Here is a 16,481-nt window from a genome sequence, read left to right on the forward strand (position 1 = left end):
GGAATAGCCAGGCAGGGCAATAAATCCCAAATTAACGGAAAGCCATGCAAAGAAATTTCTGCATGAAGCGGACCTGGTCCCGTGAAGGGGAACCTAAACAGACTCAATGAATTGCCAGAGGTTTGACATAGACAAATTCAAGAGCGAAACATGATGGCCCAAGCTAACATACCCTTGCTGTGTTCTAGGAACCTCTCGATGCACACTGTATATGTACTTGCTGATGTGACTGTCATGACAGTCACATCTTCATTTTGCACATGAAGAAGCTGAAGCATATGGAATGTCAGGAAGTGGATATATGTCACTTGGCTAGAACATTTTTAATTTTTAATTTTGGATTAATGTTAGATTTACAGCAACATTCCCTCAGAACTCTTGGTGATGACAATACTGTATTTGCTGGATACTGTCTACCAATACCCATGCAGGCAAGAAGGTAAGCACAAGTCACTGATCAATACTCAGACATGTGGAAAGTCAGTCCTCCTACTTTAAGAAATACCCCTTACATGGAAAACATAGTGATGAGGGGAGATAAGAGAATAATTACAGGGTAATGTCAAAATGAACTTTTATGCATGTATGAAAATATAACAATGCAAATGCAACTCACTATCATTTCACACATGCTGATAAAATGTTATATAAAAAACCCACATTCCTCACCTCTCACTGTTGGGAATCATCCCTCCCCACAACCTTAAGTATATACATTGACCTCACCCTCTCTACCCCAACCACTGCCTCTCTGTACAAAGCAGTTGCCCATGCCCAAAGGCCATCATAAGGTATGACAGTCCCTTATAACACCATTATTTAGTGCTCATCATGCTTTAGGCTTTGTACCACATCCCTCCCAGGACAACTGCAGCCTAAAACATTATGCTGAGTGATGAATATGTGTTCTCCAGGTGAGGTGTGCTGCTAGTAATTAAACAGTATTAATTCCATCAGCTTTGATTTACATTCTGAGCTCCCAGTAATAAGGCTCAGCATTCCATTTTCTTTCTGACTAGCACTGAGTAATAGAATTGGTGTTTAAGGATTATCATATAAATCTATTTTTTTTTTTTTTTGGTCAGCCAGTACTGGGGAATTTTTTTTCAATATATTACAAATGTATTCATTATTCTCAAGTTTGTAAAAATAATTAAAAGCTACCGGCCACACACAGATTCCCAGGACATAAAAACATGACTGGCACTCTATTGCCAAACACTGAGGTTGCCAGCTTCTTGGTTTGAGGCTTTAATGAGAAATTACTTCCATCTTTTCATGCACTAAAGGACTCAGGTGGAAACCCCTCCCTTCTCAGGAGTAAGGAGACAAACAGTTTGCCTATCAGAAAGAAGCAGCCTTGTCGTTTTGTGTATATTTTTAGCAACCTGCCAATTGTCTATTTTAAAACAAAAACTATAGGTTTAAAAACATAAATTCTTAAATATGATTATCAAGATGTAGATAACATGTGTTCATGTAACAAGAAAAAGAAAAATTCAAAAGTAAAACCATCAAGGGAGAAATAAAGAAGAAATTCAAGTTTGTCTAATTCAGCACTGAGAACTGCAGGTCTCCCTTTATATAAAGCACGGCCATCACCACTATGAGGTGGCCTTCCACAATTTGAATGTTGTGTCTATATGTGCTAATCATAATGAACAACTCTTGCTTTTCCATTTAAAGAATTAAATTCTGATTCTCAGACAGGCAAAACAGAACCAATCTTGTTCTTAAATGGTAAGACAAACCATAAAGTATAATATTAATTGAAATACTATAGGGATTGTGAGAATTTTGTGGAGGGAAGGGCAAGTCTGTGAGGGTTTTTATGTGTTCTTGTTACTGTTGTTTGTTTTTTCATCTTAAGCCCAGGGTAATTTATAATAAGTTATTTGATTAATTAGGGGGCGCCACTTTGTGTGGTCCACCTTTGGAATGAAGAGCTGGCCCATGAAAGCCTTAAGAAGGATGCAAAAGACTGCAACTCTGGGAAGAAGCGTGGGTACGTGCAATGCAAATGTTTGTTTCACCTGGTAGACCAAATGTGACAGACTGTTTTATCTACAATGGAATATTAATTTTCTGGATTTGGAAAGGAAAACATAGTGCTCATTTGTATTGTTGTAAAACTTGTGAATTTGCCCCACAGGATAAGTAATCCTCAAAGCAGCATCCTAATTAAAAGGAAAACTCAGTTGCCTTGCAAGATAATATAAGAGGGCATATAAATTGTAAACAAGATGCATGGTAAAAATGAAAAAGACAAGCTGGATTGGAAAGGAATGAAATAAGCTTTGGAAATGTGCTTCTTAAATGAACACAAATTGTAAGATAATGTCTCATTGAACAATAAAAATAACAAACCAGTGGCAAAGATGTAATAGAATTCCCCATGTATACCATTTTAATCTTAATATAATTTTCCCCAGTGCATCCATGTTTATTGAACTACTATGACCGATTCTTTCTCACTCTGTCCAAAGTTACTGAGATTGTGTTCTCCACTGTAAATAATTCCCTTATAATGAACATGAAAACGATCCAGAAATTGACTGGAGTTTATAAGAGGAAAAATGACATTTCATCTACTCACAGAAAAGGCCTTCCAAAGATACCAAGTCTATACATATTTTCCTCAGGGAAGCAGCATAAGAGGACAGGAAACCCTTCCTGTTTTCTGCTGGGTCATCAACTTAACACTTCGTGTCTTTTCCTGTCCGGAAAATACAGAGAGGACTCCCAGGGAATCCTAACATGTAATGTGTTAGATAAAGAGATGATGTGAGATATCCTTGGACCAGTTAATAAATATACATGTGATCTGAGTATATGGAGTGGACTGACTCAGTTTCCCAATCTGCAAAAAGTATGATAATGGTGTCTATCATCACATGAGGACCAAACTGCACAAAAGATAGGTGTGTTGGCGGTTGAAATGAAGCTCCCAAAAGAGTTCTGTACCTAATACTAAATCCCACTGAAGAAGCTCAGCAAACCACAACTCCAACCAACCCCATGGGCATTTAGTTTGCAATGTAGTAAATCCCTGCCTTTCTTTGCTTACATTCATGCTGGCCATTCAAAGCATGTGTTTATTTCATGAGATTTTAAAATAAAGACTTATAGAAATACAACCAACCCAAGGCTCAGGGAACATCACAGAAGAGGGAGAGGAAAGAACATAAGAGCCAGAGGATAGGTTCCTATATTATGAAATGCTGTCTTCTGGGAGTAACATGGAAATTGCATTCAGGAACTCATTGCAATGATGGGTACCTGCACAGGACCAAGCCACCAAGATTAGTCAGTATTCCAACATGAAATGCTAATTAGACTAGATGGCTTTGTTGGTTTTCTTTTTAATAATAGTAATAATAATAATAATAAGAATAATAAGAAGAAGAAGAAGAAGAAGAAGAAGAAAGGACATGAAAGTAGAAAGGAAGGAAAGGGAATGTGTTCATGGGAGGGCAAAGCAGAGCATAGATAGGATCAAGGTACATTGTATACATGCATAAAGTTGTTGTAATTACATGTTTTAAAAATAAATATTTTTAAATATAATAATATGAAAGGTGGAGATCTTGCCCTGTTTATCACTTTGCTTTGAATTTGGTATTGCTGTGCAACTGGAATCTGGAATTTTGCTAAATATTACCAAAATACTGCTTCTGGGGTTGAGGGTACCCATTTTTGGGTTCCTTGTGGCTTTACCCAGAAGGTCCATATGGAGGATGATTAGGGCCATGGGCCTGAGTTCAGGTGTTTGAGATGGTCTGCACTTGGCTGTGCTGGGGATGGTGAGGTCTTTTGCTCCACCCCTTGGCGTCTCTATAAATACCCTGGGGCAGAGCCAGTCAGGGACCATTGGAAAAAGTTCCAGGCCCTCTCAAGGCCATCCTTTATTTCCTATCTGTTTATCTTCATAATATAACTCCTTCTATCTAATATTTCCTGCTGCTCACACTCAAGAAAACTCTGAGGAACTGTGGGGTCGGTGGGTCAATGCCCCACAGGTTGTGGAGATTCTGTATAGCAGGCACAAAGTGATGTGTTCCATCCCTGACAATGGCAAACCAAACAAAGCAAGGCAAAGCAAAATATTTTCTTTCCATTCAAGCTTAATTCATTTATTTATTTTCCAAAGTTCATTAGACAAAAGAAAGATATATATTTAACAAATAATTAACAAAATGTATTGTAAACACATTAACAAATACATTTCATTAAATATATTATCAGTTCCTTTGTTGGACAGAATGCACACTGTGGCTTTTATCTTTGCTATTTTGTGCTAGATTAAATACTGGAAGTTTTAATGAATCAAACACTAACAGAGATCTCCTAAGCAAAATTAACTATGTGCCCAAAGTAAGCAGGTGCACAAATCTACCCTTTCAGGAAGAATTCTGCTGTTAGAGCCACAAGTTAACAGTGCATTATCTTCATAAAATTACCATTCTTTTTTCAGAAAAATTTTCTAAGATTTTAAGTTGAAGTTTCCAAATATATCCAATTTTTAAATGAAAATCAATGTCTGTGACTCTCTATTTCACTATCTATAACACTTTCTAATAAAATACAAAAAACAAACAGAGGTTCCTGTTGGATACATTCCTAGGATCCAGGCTTTATAATCACAGAACACTGAGAATAGAGGCAACTTGAGGTTATCTGAGACATCACCTAAGTAGCTCTCCATCTTGCCAGCAGCAGTGGCTTCTGCAAAGGACATTTCCCAGTTGCCTTCCTTACAGAGGGTCTTCCAGGCCATTGTTTCAGATGACCTTGGGATATTCCTTGGCTGACCTGTATGGGACTCTGGGTCTAGCAGGATCTTCAAAATCAACATGGAAGAGGCCAAACCTTCTGCTGTACCCATTGTTCCACTCAAAGTGATCCAGAAGTGACCATGCACAGTATACTTGAAGGTTGACTTCATCAACATGGATAGCTGAAATGGTTTTTGAAAGAGCCATTAGCATTTCTGAGAAAGTTCTGAGAACAAATATCACTGAGGAGCACTGGGCACCCCTTTTTCCTTCTCTGCTAGGGATCTCAATGGGGACAGACAAAATTCTTTTTTGTCATTTTAACCACAGACACAACACTGAAATAAAGTTAGATTTGGGGTCTAATGCCTATGTTAATTAGCTTGATTTATTTATTCCACAGTATGTACCATCATCAAAGCATCAAGTCCTACACCAGAGCATAAATGAATTTTTGTCACTTAAAATCATGCCCCTTTTCAGTTTTCTGCTTGACCTGAGCATGAGTTTCAGTTAAGGAGTTAAGTCACAGACAGGCATGGGTAGCACAACACCCACAGTCTCAGCATGAGGAAGTCTGACACAGGAGGGTGGATGCAGGTTCACAGCTAGTTGGTTCTACTTAATGAATTGTAGATCATCCTGGAAGGCATAGTGAAGCCTTATCCCAAAATTAAAAGAAGTTACTTATTATTTTAATAATGTAATCAGTCATTTTGACATTTTTTTCATTCTTTTATTCTCTTAATGCACATTTTTGGTGCCTTTTCCAGCACACACACACACACACACACACACACACACACACACACACACACACTTTCCCAGTATCCAGAAGTGTATTCACTTAAAAACACATCCACCATCACAGTATAGCTTCTAATAGCTGAGAAAAATCTATTGGTCAGTTGGAAGAGATGACAGCAGCATTCCCAGAGAAGCCTGTCCCTTATATCCCCATGAGCAAACTGGTACATGTCTTATAACTCTGAAATCAGATACACCAAACTGAAAAAGGTGAGTACACAACTCTGGCCAGGTCTACAGGGAAGTATGAAAAGCTTAAAAATACCATAGCAACCTCTGTTACTGGCCACTATAGTACTATAACAAAGACAGGGTAGCTTATAAACAATGGTCAATAATTTGTCATAATTCAAAGAAACAAGAAGTCCTAAATCAATGTGATGGCACTTCAACAATTGTGGGGTGCTGTGGGTATTGCTCTGTATAAAGCCAATGCTGTGGATATCGCTCTGTATGCTGTGAATGTGTTGCTCTTATTTGGTTGATATATAAAATGCTGATTGGCCAGTATTCAGGCAGGAAGTAAAGTATAGGCAGGATAAGCAGAAAGGAGAATTCTGGGAACAGGAAGTCTGAGTCAGGAGATGCTGCCATAAGAAGAAAGATGTAAAGATACTGGTAAGCCACAAACCACATGGTATAGATTTATAGAAATGGGTTAATTTAAGATTTAAGATCTAGCTAGCAAGAAGCCTCAGCCATTAGGCCATACAGTTTAAATTCATATAAGCTTCTGTGTGTTTATTTCTGTCTGAGCAGCAGCTGGCCCAGGCAGGAATGGAGAAAACTTCAGCTACAGTGGGGGACTATATAATTAATGGCACCTTCTTGCTGTATCCTCATGTGGCAGGAAGAGAAAATGAGCTCCTTCAAGTCTCTTCATATATTGTCATCAACCAAATTGATGATGACTTTTTCCTCACTACCTGATCATGTCCCAAAGTCCTTACCTCATAGTACCATCACCTTGAGAGCTAAGTTCTCAACACAAATTTTGGAAAGACTCAACATGCTTTCTATATCTCATTGCCTATGTCCTCCATCTAGACTCTGAGTGATGCTTCGGCCCTTTAAGAATCAAGGACAAGACTGTATGCACAAAACTTGCACAAGATTAAGTTAGACAAAATCTCAGCGTGGATGGGGGAGAGGGGACTCAAGAAGTCCCACCACTAGCTGAGGAGCTATTTACAATTGATGGCTTCTGACAGATAGAGTGTCAATTTTCTTCAGGTATGTAGCCTCTGAAAGGCTGTCCATGCTCCAATAAGTGGTCTTAAACACATTTATATACAGGCAGCACTAAATGAATTCAGTGTTATGGTAGTTTGAATATAATTGGCCCCCATAATCTTGTAGGGAGTGGCACTATTAGGAGGTGTGGCTTTTTTGGAAGGAGTATGTCCTTGTTGGAGGAATTGTGTCACTGTGGGGTGGACTTTGAGGTTTCCTGTCCTCAGAATACCTCCCAGTGAGTCAGTTGATTTCCTGTTGCCTGCAAGATATAGCAGTCTCAGCTACAGCACCAAGTCTGCTTGCATGCCACCATGACCCTTCATGATGACAATGGACTGAACTTCTGAAACTGTAATGAGCCACTGCTATTGGTCATGGTGTCTCTTCACAGCAATAAAAACTCTAAGAGAAGTGGGTTAAAATATAAAACATTGAGTTAGGAAGGGGAAAATGATGGACTGACAGGAAAAATTAAGAAGGGAATGGGGGTAGATTTGGTCAAAAACACATTATAAAGATGTGTCTAAAATTCTCAAATAACAAAAAAAGGAAAGAAAAACTAAAAACATGGATCATTTGGGCCAAAACTGCACATGTACATAAATACATTATTCTCTAGAATTTCTGTGAGTTCTCTAAGTTCATCATTTCACTCTGTGCTAGGAGACCAAAGTGTGGAGAAATCTCTAAATCATTTCCCAGTAGTTTTCATTGTTTGGGATGAGGAATAGAGCTTATATTTTTAATTACTATTTTATGTCTCTCAGAACTCTGAGATTATGTGAATCTTTGCATTGAGCATATTATTTGTGAAAATCACAGTCAGAGAACCAAGTCTATGACCCACTAAGACACGTTTTTCCACTCAGAAATGAAGTAAAACCTGGTTTGTTTAACAAGATGGCCATATCCTTCAATAAGCAAGGAGAAAATGAACATTCATATAATAAATAAGATTTTAATTGCCCTGAGGAATACTTTAATCCAGAGTGAGTCCAGTAACTATATATTTATCAAATCAAGCTCTACTCTCATTTTTTCTTTGGTATCAGTCTGTATTTTTCAAGTTTATTAAGAACACTGTACATTTCTTCTACTATATATCTGTAGGTCTCCAAATCTTAAGAGTTTTGTTTATAGAGTCAGATATTATGCAGACAAAATATCCCTGATGTGCTATGTGATGCATGACCCCAGATACAGTTGTACCAAGAGACAAGCAAAGTGTTTTGATTATAGAGTGTTTTATAAATGGTGTAGAGAAAGAATAAGTTCTGTTGACATTTTTAAATGAAATTACGCTTAGAAAATGAAAATACAGAACATTCAAACACATTAAGCCTTACAAGACTAAAAAGACTTATGAAACATCCTTTCTTCTCTTATCTGCTGTCATTTGCATGTATGCCTCTGTCTTCGTCAAGTATAGTAATATGGAAAATGCCCTTTCTTTTAACAATTTTTTCTTTGGGAATCCAATTTATATACAAAATGACACATCTCTGTCTCAAAACTACAAAAGCCCAATACTGAGGCAGAAAACAGTAATCTCCTTTGCTTTGTAAATCAGTCTGGGGCTATGTGAGAACATGCATGTTTTCTTTCCCACTTGTAGAACTACTGCAGCCCAACAAGAAAGCCTGCCAGGTACAAAGCCAGACAGTTTCTGAAAACACACACAGTCCCACTGATCATATACAAAAGGACTGATTCATGTGCTAAACCAGTGGATAAAAATGAAGCCCTGCCTGCTTGGAAGGGAACAAAAGGAAATCGTGACAATTTCATTGTTAACTGCCAGGAGTGCAGCGGCAAGCACTAAACTGCCCAAGTGACACTGGTGGATGTCTCTGCATTTTCACTGCAGGAACACTCAAGTGGAGAATTACCTAGTTAGGTTTGGGAGCTAGCCTGCTGGAATCCTTCTCACCAGGCCATCACTGGGAAAAATTACAAAACCACACTGGAACCTGCACGCCTCTCCTCTCCCAATCTCCTCGGGAACGGAAAGAGACCATCATCACATTTCTTGTCACCATGATTTATGAGGTCCCAGATCTTGGCAGGGGAGAAAGCACTTCTGAGAATTTGCTTTCTTTCTTTAACCAGAGTTGGAGGCAAAGTCAACACAGACCAATAGGAGTTTGGACAGCTACACAGCATGCTAGGATAAAAATGGTACCTATTGTAGAGTCAGAGTATACTATGGAACAACACTGTTGAAAGATGCAGGGATAAAACTTTTTAGGCTTACTTCCAGTTAAGCCCTTCTAGTTATAAGAACCTCACATTAGCACTATGTTCTGCATAGTTGTACATTCAAAGCAACACACATAATATATATAATTTTCTGTATATAAATACCTATGTATACTATACATACTTTGTATAGAAAGAGCCAAACTAAAAAGAATGAAGGCAAACATTAACCCATATAACCCTCATGTACTCAACATGCTTAACTAACAGCTCTCTAATTGGCTTTAAGGCTTTGACAAGATGAAAACAATGCCTGGTACTGGCAACCTAGCCAACTGCCCATGGATACTGTAGTCATAGGTCTTGGCAGAGAACCTACAGCATAACCCCTAACTACATTCTAAGTATTTGTGTCCTTATACCCACAGATAACTGTAGTTCTTCCTCCTCCCAAGATGGAGTCTGTCTTAGTTAAAGTCTTTATTGCTGTGATGAAACATCATGACCAAAAACAACTTGGGGAGGAAAGGATTTGTTAGATTACATGTCCAAAGTCACAGTTCACTGAAAAAGGCCAGGCAAGAACTCAAACCAGGAGGAAACCTAGAGGCAAAAGCTGATACAGAGGCCATGGAGTGCTGCTAACTGGCTTATGTCTCACAGCTTTCTCAGCCCAGGAGTAGTACCACCCTCAATATCCTGAAACCTCCTCCATCAATCACTAATTTAGAAAATCCCTATATGCTTGTCCAATCTAAAGGAGGCGTTTTCTCAATTGAGATTCCTTCCACTTAGATGACTCTAGGTTGTGTCAAGTTGGCATAAAACTAGCCAGCACAGAGCCCCATGCTCATTTTACTATTTACCACTTCATAATACTTACATCCTGCTATTCCCTTCTCAAGCCCACAACCTCTCCTATAATCCCTTTATACTTTCCTATTCTCATGGTTACTCACATCTGAGAATTAAGTTACGAACCACAAATTAGAAAGAATATGCAGCATTTCTTTCAGGATCTGGGTTACTTCTCTCAATATAGTCTTTTTATATATCTGTCTATTTATTGCAAATTTCATTTTTTTCTTTAAACCTGGATAGTATTTCACTGTGCATATGTACCACTTTCATTATACATTTATCTGTTGAAGGACATTTAAGTTGTTTCCATTTCTTGGCTATTTTGAATAGGGCAGCTATGAACATCACTGAACAAGTATGTGAAAAGTAGAATACTCAATCCTTTAGGATTATGCCAAAAAGTGGTATATCTGGGTTGTATGGAAGATTTATAATAGAAGATGAGAAAGACGTTAGAAAACATTGCTAAATTCCAAGAAGATAACAAAATCACTTCAGTGATGTCCAAGAAAAAATATATAACCAGCTGAATAAAATAACAAAGATATCTAAAAGGATTTGAAAATTCTATTAACAAAGAAATAGAACTGTGGGGCTGGAGAGATGGCTCAGCGGTTAAGAGCACTGACTGCTCTTTCCAGCGGTCCTAAGTTCAACTCCCAGCAAACACATGGTGGCTCACAACCATCCGTAATGAGATCTGGTGCCCTCTTCTGTCATGCAAACATACATGCAGACAGAACAGTGTACACATAATAAATAAATCTAAAACAGAAAAGAAATAGAACTGTAAGCCACAATTAAGATGGAATCAAAAAATGCAATATCCCAGTTAGAAAACTCAGAGGAAAGTCTTCCAAGGAGAAAGAATCAAGAAGAAGATAGAATATTAGGACTCAATGATGAAGTAGAGGATCTAGATCAACTAAGTGAAGAAAATAAAAAAAAAAAAAAATCATAGGAAGGAAATGTAGAGGAAATGAGGGAAATCATCAAAAGATCAAATTGTCAAGCTGATGCATGGCTTTAGTCCCAGCACTGAGGAGGCAGAGGTAGGTGGGTCTCTGTGAGTTGAGGCCAGCCTGGCCTACAGAGAGACAGTTCCAACAAAACAAACAACAACAACAACAACAAAATAAGATCAAATCTTCAAATTATGGGCATAGACTAGGGAGAAGAGTCCCAGATAAACAGCATAGACTACATTTTTCACCATGATTCTAAGAGAAAACTTTCCTAAACTACAGGAAGACATACTCATACAGATACAAGAAACAAGTACTAACAATATAAGACCAAATAAAGACCCCATGGCATATTAGAGTTAAAACACCACACACACACACACACACACACACACACACACACACACACACATATAAAATTGCAGGTACAAGAGAAAGATATAAGTCACATATAGTGTGGAAAGCCCACTAGAATAATACTTGACTGTTCAGTGGAAACTCTGCAAACCAGAAGAGACTGGAGCAATATACTGCAAGTTATAAAGAACAATGATGGCCAGCCTAGGCTACTGGATGTAGCAAAAATAGCTGCCATACTTGAAAGAGAAAAACAAACTTTCCATGATCCAAACAGACAAAAATAAATAAATAAAACAAACAAACAAACAAACAAAAGAATAAGAGTGGCCAAGAGACTCTGGAAAGAAAACAAACGAAGCTATAGTTTAATGAAACATACTGCAACTAGAACATAAACCAGAAAAAGATTAAAAAAAAACACTGCAATCTACAAATGCCTTTTAGTGATAATTCTAAATATTAATGGCATCACTCGTCTCTCAGATCAAAAGACACAGGCCAACTGAGTAGATTAAGAAAGTAAATTCACCTTTCAGAGAAATGATGGGGGGGGGGGGTGATGGAAAACATAGTCCAAGCAAATGGAATCAAAGAGCAAGTAGGCACCACCATCCTAATATCTGGCAGCTGCTTTTGTCTGATAGAATTAATTATCCAACGTTAGGAAATGTAAAAATTGTTTTGTTTTCTGAAGCTCCAGAATCATGTCATGTGGAAAGCCTAGCGTGCAATCCCCCACACAGAAAACTATGACCACAGTATGGTAGTTTGAATGAAAATGGGTTCCACAGACTCCTAAGGAGTGACATTATTTGAAAAGATTAAGATATGTGGCCTTGTTGGAGTAGGTGTGGCCTTATTTTATTCCACCATAATGATAATGGACTAAACCTCTGAACTATAAGTCAGCCCCAATCAAATGTTTTCTTTAATAATAGTTGCCAAGGTCATGGTATTTATTGACAGCAATAGAAACCCTAAGTGAGACATACATTATTAGGGATAATAGTGACAGTGACTGGACTTAAGCTAGTTATTTGAAAGTATAGTCCCTAATTACTCAGCAAATTTAAATCTGGCTCTTGCTTGAATCTACCCTGATAGTACCCAAGCAGATGGAAGCGAGGATGCACACCCAAATCCTTTTGAATAGAGGTACCAACATTCCAAATCTCTAATTTCTATTATAAATATTTAAGTATAATCATACTGGATAATCAAACATAGTCAAACAAGTATAGAAAATAATTAAGAAAAAGGAACCGACTGATAACACACACAAACTCACAAAGGTCTATTGTTCAAAGTGCTATCAGAATACACCATGGCCAGGTTTACTGGGATTAGGGCAGAGAGATGACTTTAAATGCTCTTTGGGATTAGCAACCCAGAAAACTGAAGTAGATTACCTGGGAAATGGACATACTGTGATTTGAAAGGAAAATTTTATTTCTTACATGCCAGTGGAGACATTGAGATCTACTCCCAAGGCTGTTGTATTATAGGTCACATGAGATAGCATGAACCTTAGCACAATGCTAACTATGAGTTTCTGTTTTTCCCTCCATGGTTGTTTGTTGGGAGAATTCAGAACACATGCTGAAGAAAAAAAAAAATGACTGGGAGAAGGAAAGGGCACAGAGATTTGGGATTACTAATGAACAGAAGCAAGACCAGTAAGCGCACAGTAATGAGACTATTATCTGCAATCGCAACAGAAGAGCCTAGAAGAAGCCAGGGCAACAGGAACCAACAAGGAAACAAATATCTGCTCATTCCAAACCTAGTCACATAGACAATGAAGATAGCTGGTCACAATACCTGATGATTTTTATATTTAACCAAGTTTGAGACTCATCAGATAATGACATGCACCAGCATCTACTGCAGTGTGCTTCAATCCTAGATTTAGAGGGCTTGAGGCCTAGATATGTGTGAAACATGAGGTAAGGAAGCACTAGGCCAAGGGAAGACTAAATTCCATCGGGCAACTCCTTAAAAAAAAAATGGATCACCACTGAAAGACCATGGAGATACTAAATGCTCAGTTGTGCCAGTATGCATTTCAGCCTACTGCTCAGTTGAAATCTACCTTCCTTTCCATTCAATCAAAGAAAATCTTCTCAGTCACCACATAGAATGGATTAAATAGGGGCATCCAAAGGGAGAGCGTAAGCACTGTATGCGATATTATCTGCAAATGGGAGTCTTTTCAAATATAACTAAGAATCTTAAGAAAACAATCTGGCTAATAGTGATCCCTGTGTGTAGCAGGAATCTTAAAAGTTCTTACTAATGAAATCAAACCTGAGGCCAGTTATTGGGGTGACCGCTGGAAGATCAGAGAAGCAGAACAAGCCACAGCTACCTCACTTTGCCAGTTCCTCAGCTGATCCTGTTTCCTCAAACTAGAAGCATCTCAGTCCTCATCCAGAATGAATGTCAGCTGAACTGCTGCTCCAAAGACTAAAAGCTTAACCAGCCAAAATGCTTCTAGTTTCTGTTCTTCACACCTTATATATCTTTCTCTTTCTGCCATCATTTCCTGGGATTAAAGGCGTGAGTAACCATGCTTGGCTGTATCCTTAAACAGATGGATTTCTGCCTCTGGAATGCTAGGATTAAAGGTGTGTGCTACCACTGCCTATCCTCTATGTTTAATATTGTGGGTGTTCTGTCTCTGACCCCAAGTAAGTTTATTAGGGTGCACAATATTTCAGGAAACACAATACCACCACACCTGTGTGTCAAGCACCCTTGCAACAGAAGAGAAAGGGAGAAGCAATGCCAGGAAGAAGATGCAGAGGTTGAGGTTGAAACTGAAGTGAAATGTTCACAAGGCCAGAAATACCAAGGATTGCTAGCAGCCACCAGAAGCCAATTAAGAATCATGGAGCAAATTCTCTCCCCTAATCTCTGGAAGGGAGTACAGCTCCTGCTGACACCTTAACTTTGGAATTCTGGCTTCTGGAACTGTGAGAGGATATATTTTTGTTCTTTTTAAGTCACCAGGTTTAGGAGAATTTGCTAACACAGCCGCGGGAAACTAATGCACCATGCTCTTTCACTGTGGTTGCCAACTGGGCTCCGAGTCCCAAACCACCCACCTGGTCTTGCTAGGGGCTTATAAGCATCTCTCTCAAAGTCTGTCAAATCCAGAGAAAGAAAGCCTCTGGGAACACAGTTTGAAGCCTATTTTCTGGCAATTGCCCACACACTAACTTTGAAAATGTGATTCTCCGAGTTTGGTTGAACAGTATAAGTTCATTACAATGGAAGGAGAGCATTAGCTGGGTTGCATCCTGCAGGAGACCTGGCACACCGGCTGCTTCCCCTTTCTTTGGAAAAATAAAGGCATTGGGATGATCTAAACAAAGAAAGATTCACAATAAGACTCTCCTCTCCCCAAGTGAACATTAGTAGCTGGACAGAGTTAGTGAAAATACCCAAATCACCCTAACATAGAAGGCCCCACCTGCAGATAGGAACTCTTGGTAACAAGAGCCACAACTATCTGAAAAGAGAGTCTTTGAATATTGGAGCTAATTTTTAAATATTTTATAGGAAAATGCCAATTAGCCAGAAATGAGCTCCACAGACTTCTTAATTAACTATTATTCCTACACTTTCTATTACACTGGGGGGGGGGGTGTATGTGCTGCAAATAGCAATTAAAGGGATCATATAAAAATTCATAATTATAAAGCTGATCTGAGACTAGGTATATGTCTGTATCACCTTCCACAATTTCTCCATCTATATTAATTACACAGTTACTTCTGCTCCAGCCAAAAGTTGCTATTAAAGGAACCAATGTTCTTCCAAGCCAGAGGAACATCAAAAGTGCTCCTTCTGTCCCCTAGTCCCTTCTCTATCTCTTTCATGCCTTCTTTCCCTCTGGAACTTGGTTTCCTCCTCTGTAAAAATGGAGGTATTAGCATATCTTCATAGGATAACAGTGAGCATTAAATAAATTAATACAGATAGCTCTGGAAAGAAGGCTTGACTCCTAGCAAAGCCTAATACACACTACTCAGTGGCTGCAATTGTGACTTTTATTGCTCTCCAAGTCTGGGAGGGTGAGGAGTGAAAATCTGTTCCATCTCTTCCTCCATCTGGTTTCCAACAGCTTTCAGAGGACGTAGAGTCAGCACAAAGTGCTCAGTGCTGAGAAGCAGTGAAATTGGGTGCCAAGGGAAAACACAGCATCTGGGACAGGGTTATGCTCTGTGGGAATAGGTCAACTGTGGGTCAGGACAAGAAGTCGGTACTGATGTGGAACTTTGGGTGATGCTCCCAGAATACCGGGTCGGACTGTATCTCCTCTAGTTGAGAGAATAATGGGAATGATGAGTATCCTCCTTGACATTTCTAGGACAGATGGGCAACACCTATCCTATATTTATGAAATAAATGTGTGTCAAGTAAAAAAAAAAAAACAAGGAACAGAGTATATGGTATATGATGACATTTTATACTTTTTAAATTCACAATTTCAGCCTATATGGAAGGGGGGGGTGTTCATCCAGTTATCATCCTGTAAGCATTTAATAATAGTCTCTGAAAAGCAGAATGAAAGGAGAGAGGGAAAATAAACAACTGTAGCATTCCTGAATGGTTGAATACCATCTCAAGAGTTCATTATGCATCAAGTCCTTTCATCTTTGCAATGAATCTATCAGATATTATTATCATCTATAATCTACAGAAAAAGGGTGCTGATGTCTTGGTAAGATTCATACAGCAAGTAAGTGGATTGAGACAGAAACTCAAGAGGACAGTAGCAGCAAAGCCCCCATGTGGAGCCTCCACATTAGAAGACCTGTTTTAAGCAGAAAGTATGGGACATAGTTAATGCACCACTTTGCTTAAATGAAATAGAGAGCATGGATTCAACAATGAGCCAAGGTAATTCTTTCTTAGCAGAATCTTACTTTGACTGGTTACCACTGACTGCTATAGTTTAAATATGAAATGTCCCCCACATAGTCTGGTTTCCCAGGTGATTTAGAGAGTGGGGCTACTTGGAGGAAGTGCATCACTGTAGGAGTAAGTCTTTGAGTTTATCATCTCACCTACTTCCTGTCCTTATGCCTCCCTGATATATTGAGATTTGAGTAATATCCAGTCACCATGGGGCTTCCTGTCACCATGATGAATTTATATGCCTTCCAACTGTGAGCCAAAATAAATTCTTCCTCCCTGAAAGTTGATTTTTATCAGACATTCATTAGGTAACAGCAAGAGAAGGTTAAAAAATACACTGATGGAGAATAAA

General features: G+C 38.6%; 1 pseudogene; it reads right to left on the reverse strand.

Moving 5' to 3' along the window:
* Positions 1 to 4,754: 4,754 nt before the first annotated feature.
* Positions 4,755 to 16,481, reverse strand: part of LOC118591897 — a 90,636-nt pseudogene continuing 78,909 nt past the window's right edge.

Source organism: Onychomys torridus, chromosome 10 (assembly GCF_903995425.1).
Source record: "Onychomys torridus chromosome 10, mOncTor1.1, whole genome shotgun sequence".
Classification (NCBI taxonomy): Eukaryota; Metazoa; Chordata; class Mammalia; order Rodentia; family Cricetidae; genus Onychomys; species Onychomys torridus.